Source organism: Elephas maximus, chromosome 2, assembly GCF_024166365.1.
Source record: "Elephas maximus indicus isolate mEleMax1 chromosome 2, mEleMax1 primary haplotype, whole genome shotgun sequence".
Lineage (NCBI taxonomy): Eukaryota > Metazoa > Chordata > Mammalia > Proboscidea > Elephantidae > Elephas > Elephas maximus.
The window spans coordinates 203,821,146-203,828,406 of record NC_064820.1 but is presented as its reverse complement, the minus strand read 5'-3'; the positions used below and the strand labels follow the sequence as shown (position 1 = coordinate 203,828,406).

Sequence of the window (7,261 nt, the reverse complement as noted above, 5' to 3'; positions counted from 1 at the left end):
AGTCTCAGACGGGGACTTAACATAGCCAGGAGGCTTCAAAGGAGGAAGCACTAGAACCCTTTGCTCGGGAGTCAATTCCGGCTAATAACAACCCTATAGGACAGCGTAGAACTTCCTCATAGTGTTTCCAAGGAGTAGCCATATACAGAAACCTAGGTTTATGGAGCCTGAGAAACCCCACCATGATTCTAAAGCAATTTTATAGGAAGCCATAGTCAAGTATTTGTTAAGTGAATGAGTTACTCCAAAGCTAAGACATCGTTACATATAATCAAAATTTACTTCGGTTGCATTAAAGTTAATGATTACAATTGGACTTATCTTCTTATGTTAATTTGATGTCGGTATTAGCCATTTTTATTAGCCCAGCTCCTTCTTTAAGGCTCCCACCACTTGTTTGCTCCTAAGACTATAAAACAGGGGGTTCAACATAGTGCTCAGTATAAAGAGTACCTGGCCCAGCTTGGCATTATGATAGGAACTAGACCACCATGACAGGACCATAGTAGAGGCATACCACAGTCAAATGGGAGTGGTTTTGTCCCTGCCCTCTGAGGAGTTCATGTGGAGGATGGCAAGGAAGATGACAGCATAAGAGGACAAGATGAGGAACAAGGGACTAAGAAGTACCATGTTGCTTGTCACCACCACAGCCTTCTCATAAGCAGAGATATCCTTACAAGCCAACTTTAGGATGGCTGTGAGCTCATGGAGGAAATGGGAAATCTCTTCTCTCTGAAACTAAAAAGAAAAAATTTTTTTTTTTTTCTTTTTACTACAGGTAGGGAAATGCATGGCACAGGCTGTGTGTACTAGTGATGTAACGGCACCTCCAGCCCAGGAGAAGGCAGCCATCTGTACACAGACTGATGATGATGGCATATCTCAGAGGGTTGTGGATGGCCGCATACTGATCATAAGACATGAGGGTGATGAGGTTGCTCTCAGCGGTTCCTAGAGTCAGAAAGAAGATCAGGCCAACCATGAGAAGTTTCTCCTCCCTGAGAAGTTGATGGCCATTTTGGGGACAAAGCTAGAAATTAATGTCAAGTCCATGAGGGCCAGCTGCCTCAGCAGGACTTACATAGGTATGTGGAGGTAAGAATCTACCCAGATCAGGAGATTGAGAGTGGAGTTCAAAATGAGAGCCATGAAAAGATCAGAAGCATGGCACAAATAAAAAGACTGATATGTTTCATATCCAAGGAGTGTCCCAGGGGGATAAAAATCTGTGCCTTATGCTTCATTTCTTTGATCCATGACTATGCTTTGTTTAAAAGAATTAAATAACAGAAAGAAAACAATGAGATATAATGGAGTGCTGTTGGACTATGGATTTAATCCTTCAATCCCTTTCCTCTGTCATGCTTGACCAGGGTTCCTTGGTCAATGTAAACATATTAAAGAAGCTCTGAGCTAATTTTCATAGGTCTTCACCTGATTTCTGATTTTCCCCATTCATGACCTTATTTCTGATTTTCCCCCATTCACTCCCATTCTCAGGAAAGAGTCATGGGCCACAAGAATGATTGCATTACTATTGGCAAGAGGCTCAAGCTGTATTGGGCACAAACCTGGTAGCATATCAGAATCACCTGGGAAAGCTCTTCTATGATTGGGTCCCTTGTGGCCTTATTTTTCTCTAGTTCCTTATTGCCAGTTTAGAATGGGACTTATTTTAAACTAGCACCCGGGGTGATACTGATATTGTTAGTCAGACGGACTGTCTTTGGAAAGGAGTTCAGTCACCTCCATCAAGGCCAAGAGACATTAAAATAGTTGTCTTGGCTGCCCTGACTGGGAACACAACAGAGACTCCCTGACAGGACAGGAGAATAGTGGGATGCGGACCTCAAATTCTTGTAAAACGACCAGACTAAATGGTCTAACTGAGACTGGAGGGACCACAGCGGTCATGGCCCCTGCACCCTCTGTTAGCCCGAGACTGGAACCATTCCCAAAGCCAACTCTTCGGACAGGGATTGGACTGACCTATAAGACAGAAATTGATACTGGTGAGGAGCGAGCTTTTTGACTCAAATAGACACATGAGACTATGTGGGCAGCTCCTGCCTGAAGGCAAGATGAGAAGGAGAGGGGGCAAGAGTAGGCTGCTGGACATAGGGAATAGAGGGTGGAGAGGAGGTGTGTGCTGTCACATTAGGGGGAGAGCAGCTAGGGTTACATAGCAAAGTGTGTATAAATTTTTGTATGAGAGACTGACTTAAATTGTAAACTTTCACTTAAAAAAAAAGTTGTCTTGGGTACATGGCTATTTCATGTCAGAGAACTGGCTCATTTAGTTATAGTACACTACCATCATCATGATTATTTTCATGTTAGCAATTGATTAGATTTTATGTCATGTTGTTTCTAATTTAGTTTGTAATATTATACTCAGTAAGATTGTAAATTACTTCATAACAGGAAATACTTATATTTCCTTTATACCCAGGTTCATTGGATTTAAACACTATAAGCTTATGAGTTCCTCTAACTCCAGACTTGTGCATACAATTGTGTGGACAACATCTCCTGAAGATGAGTAAGGAGAATTTCAAATTAACTTACATAAAAAAGAACTCTAGATTTCCTCACCCCAAATTTTCCTTCCTTAGTCTTCCCATTTCAGTCAAAGTCAACATCATTCAACCATTGTACAAGACCAAAATCCTAGGAGTTATCTCTGACTCCTATTTTTCACACCCAGTTCTTTGACAAGTCCTGTTGATCTGCATTCAAAATATGTCCTGAATGTGACATCCATTCCTGTCACCCTATACCAAACCACAAATACCCTTACCTGGATTTGTACCAGAAATGATCTTTGTTTTGAGACACTCAGTTTATTTGTTTGTGTATTTATGCATTATTTTATCTTCTCAGTGATTGAAGTCGTCTTGGAATTACCCAATCTAATACCATTGTTCTTTTATGCATAAAGAGAATGAGGCCCATAGAGACCCAGAGACTTGTTTTAAGTCCCTAAAATGGTAGTTTGAAAAGCCTGGCATTCAGCGCAGAGATCTTAATAATAACCTAAACTCTTTTCCACATAGTCATTTTAGCTAATCATGTCTGTGTCCACGCTGTTTAATAAAAGCCTCTAAATGGATATACAGATGCAATTTCATGTATCAGTAAAAGACAGTTGCAGGCAGTTGACTCTTGGTGATCCCACTGCTCCACAGTGTTTTCAATGACTGATATTTTGGAAGTAGATCACTAGGACTTCCTTTTGATGCATCTCTGGTGAACCCGAGCCTCCAGCCTTTTGGTTAGCGGCTGACTGTGTTAATCATTTCAGACCACCTAGGGACTCCAGTGTTGCCATTGAGTCAATTACAACTCATGTAGAGCGGCTATAAATGGGAAGATACACAGATCTGGATATAATAAACACATTTATCACTTAGAATGTAAACTATACAACTATACTCACTATATTAATGTTTTCTAAACTATGTAACATTTGAATATACATACTTTCAAATACATATATTTACCAAGCTTTACTCATTGAAAATTTCCAAAACTCTTCTTAGTTGTACATTAGTTTGATTAAAAGGGCATTCAAATTTAGCTGCATATGCTCACTTGAGATAAAAGAGCCTTTAAATGTACATACTATTTATTTAAGGATAAGTCTCTGTATTGGTATGCTAAGAATTTCTATCACCATTCAATTATATCTTTCATCCACTATCCCTCTGTAGAGCAGTGTAAGGGGCAAAAGGCCTCTCAGCAGTGTCAGTGTCTGGAGAGAGAGAGATCTTTGATTTAAGCCAAAACCGGTTTTAAGGGCTCAGGTTTCCACCCTCACAGATGTCCTTCTCTTCCTCAGGGCACTTCCATTGCTACGAGGGTAAATAAAGACCTCTTCTTCCCACTTCTGATAACGTTGAATGTAAAGAGCACATTCAAGGCCCTGAATACATTATTTAAGTTAAAGCACAAGATGGCATATTCTCTTATGTCATCTCACTGGCTGATACATATATGCTTGACTTTCATGGCATTCTAAAATAGGTAAAGTCAGTCATGCTGTCCTTTCCCACTCAGTTTTCCTTTGCTTGGGTGCCTGGTACCTTCTTGCATCCTAGAACCATTCTCCCCAACACTTTGCTTGTGCTGGGCCTCTCTAAACCACCCTCATCCTGCAAGACAGAACTGCCTTTCAATCTAAAATACTCAAAAACACGAATGTGGTACATTTCTGCTGTGGTAAGAGCTGATTGGAGAGAAAGGCATGTTGGGCAGACCCTAGCATCTCTCCAATCACAGCACAAGGCAATCACCTTCTCGGCCTTCCCCATTGCGCACCCTCCACTGTTTAGTCGCTCCATTCCTCTTTGACCCAGTCACCTATATGATCATTTCCTTCCCCTTACCAGCAGATTCTCCCTTACACACTGGTGTTTATCTTCTTCCTATTCATATATTCAACCTTCTACTTATTCAGTCCTGCTGCCCTCTTTCCCAGGTCTGTCACCAATGGGGTCACGCGTCCTTAGGATCACTGAAGGAGTCTTTATCTTAGATGTTAACTCTCTTTACTACTCTGTATGCTTTCTTTCTGCCTTGCCCTGCCTCAGAATGAGAAAAATCTCTTTTTCATTTCTCTGCTGGTGCCTCAAAGTCAGAGAGTAGGATGTGGATGTTATGGATTTAATTGTGTCTCCTCAAACTTTACATTGAAGTCCTAATCCACGGGCCTGTGAATGTGATCTTGTTTGGAAACAGGGTCTTTGAGGATATTATCAAATAGCATGAAGTCATACTAGAGTAGGGTCAGTACTAACCCGATGTGACTGTTGTCCTTGTAAAAGAGAAGAAGAGACACAGAGAAACACACAAAAGGAACATAGCCATGTGAAGACAGAGGCAGAGATTGTAGTGGTCTACAAGCCAAGGATCGCTGGCCCTCACCGGAAGGTAGGAGAGAGTCATCCGACAGATTCTCTCTCAGAGCCATCAGTAGGAATCAACACTGTTACTGGAACAGGGTCCATGCCCTGAAGCAGTTGAGCCAATGAAACATACTCCAAGTCAGAAAGAGTGAGAAAGTTTATTAAGGGGACGTATACATCACTGGGGACCCAGCAGCAACACAGGCTGTCTCTATGGAGCCCCAAAGAACAATTTTACATTAGAGCTTATATAGAGTCTTACAAGGGTTAGCAGTGTCTTTGTAGTCCACAGATGGCCTGGCCAGAGGAGTTATTCATTACAAGATTGTGACAAAATACTCTTTATCAGACTAAAGGTATACATATCAGATACCTGGGCTCTGATCTTCCTGTGGGGGTGTTGTAAGTCAGGGGTGAACGGACAGAACAAAACAAACTTATTTGCATCAGATTAAAACAAAGTCATTAATGTTAGGTCAAAACAAAGTCATTAACAGAGGTATGTGAAGGAGGAGGTAGGCAGAGGAATGAGAAAAACTTATAGGTTCATCATGGCATTAGTTATGTCAAGCTCTCAGTCACCCATTTTGAAAAAGGAGAAAATATGCTGAGGCGTATTTAGGACTACTAACCTCCAGAGTTGTGACACAACAAGTTTCTGTTCTCACTTTTTGGTATTTTATTATGGGATCCCTAGGAAACTAATACAATTGAGAAAGTCAAAGAAGTTGGTTCAATTTCTTTTACTTACATGCAACTCGGTCTCCTTTATAGACATAGCATATTAGCAGAAGAATCCAGTTTCCCTTTCCTTCTTGGAGAATTCAGTATGTTAAATGTTTGTTGAGTGGTTTAAATAAACCTCACTGCTTTGGGAAATTTTTTATTAATAGAGTAATCTCTGATCATTTTATTGATATGACTGTGAGGAACAGGGAATTTGGTACTCCTGTCCCTGGCTTCAGAGTAAGACATCAGAACAATGCACTGGGAGAGAAGCAATACAGGACTTACTTCTGATCTCCTTCACAAAACAGGTTGATGATTGATTGACACAAAAGCTCTCCTGGTGCATCATAAATACACTTACGTTGAAGGACATGCTTTGAAGAAAAGATTTCCTCATTGTTCTCTTCACTCACCTCTGTTCTTCATTTCAGTCCTTTTCAACTGTCTATGATTTTATTTCTGAATTTCATTCATTTCCAAAATCTTGTACATCTATTACCTATTGCCAACCTGACACAAAGGTTCTTTGTCTTTTCCTGCATACGAAAACACACGAAAGACAAACTTTATCTTCAGCAAGCTTTATTTTGCTTGAGTCAAACAAAAGGAGTCAATGGGGATCTAAGCCTCTCCAAAAGACTGGCTCAAAAAGAGAAGCAAGGGCTTATATGGGTTTGGTGCAGACAATAGAGTAATGAATATTTAGTGGGCTTCTTTTAAGGGCAGGTACTTCTCAGAATGGCGGTTCATGTTCATTAGGTTTCTCATGCATCTGGAATCCAAGATGGAACCTGCTGATATTCAAGATGGAGTCCTCTCTGCAGCCCTCGGCATCACTTATGGGATATAGTGCAAGCGCAGTGATCTTTGGCACTACAGTACCATCTTCAGAGGGCTAAGGAAGGTTCAACAGTGGTCACACTTTGTTCTTCTGCACGTGAGGGAGCCTGTAAATGGGGAAGGGACTAGAAAAGCACTAAGAAGGAGATAGTAATTCACTGGTTGTTTCAGCCTTATCTCATGTTGACAAGGTGTGGTTCCTGTTTACCCAACTTCTAGATGGTAATCTTTTAACAGCTCTTTTGTTCCGCTAGCACAGTTAACCCTATCTGTCCCATGTCCAGGTAAATGGGAATGAAAACTTCATGATGTCTCCCATTCCAGAAAATTTAGAAAATACATGTTTGGTAGTGTTGTTGTTGTTTTTCAGGCATCTGCTTCCAATATTTAAAATATGATATTTAGAGAGCTATGGGGACCATGGTTTCAGAGGACATCTTGCTCAATTGGCATAACATAATTTATAAGGAAAATGTTCTACATTCTACTTTGGTGAGTAGCATCTGGGGTCTTAAAAGCTTGCAAACGGCCATCTAAGATACTCCACTGGTCTTACTCTGTCTGGAGCAAGGGAGAATGAAGAAAACCAAAGACACAAGCGAAAGATTAGTTGAAAGGACTAATGGACCACAAGTACTACAGCCTCCATCAGACTGAGTCCCTCACAACTAGACTGTGCCTGGCTACCACCATCCACTGCACTGACAGAGATCACAATAGAGGGTCCCAGACAGAGACGAAGAAAAATGCAGGACAAAATTCTAACTCACATAAAAAGTCCA

The 7,261-nt window shown here is 40.9% G+C and overlaps 1 pseudogene; it reads right to left on the bottom strand.

The window, feature by feature from the left end:
- Window positions 1–360: 360 nt before the first annotated feature.
- On the bottom strand, window positions 361–1,152 carry LOC126067552 (olfactory receptor 2T1-like; annotated as a pseudogene).
- Between the last annotated feature and the right edge of the window lie 6,109 nt (window positions 1,153–7,261).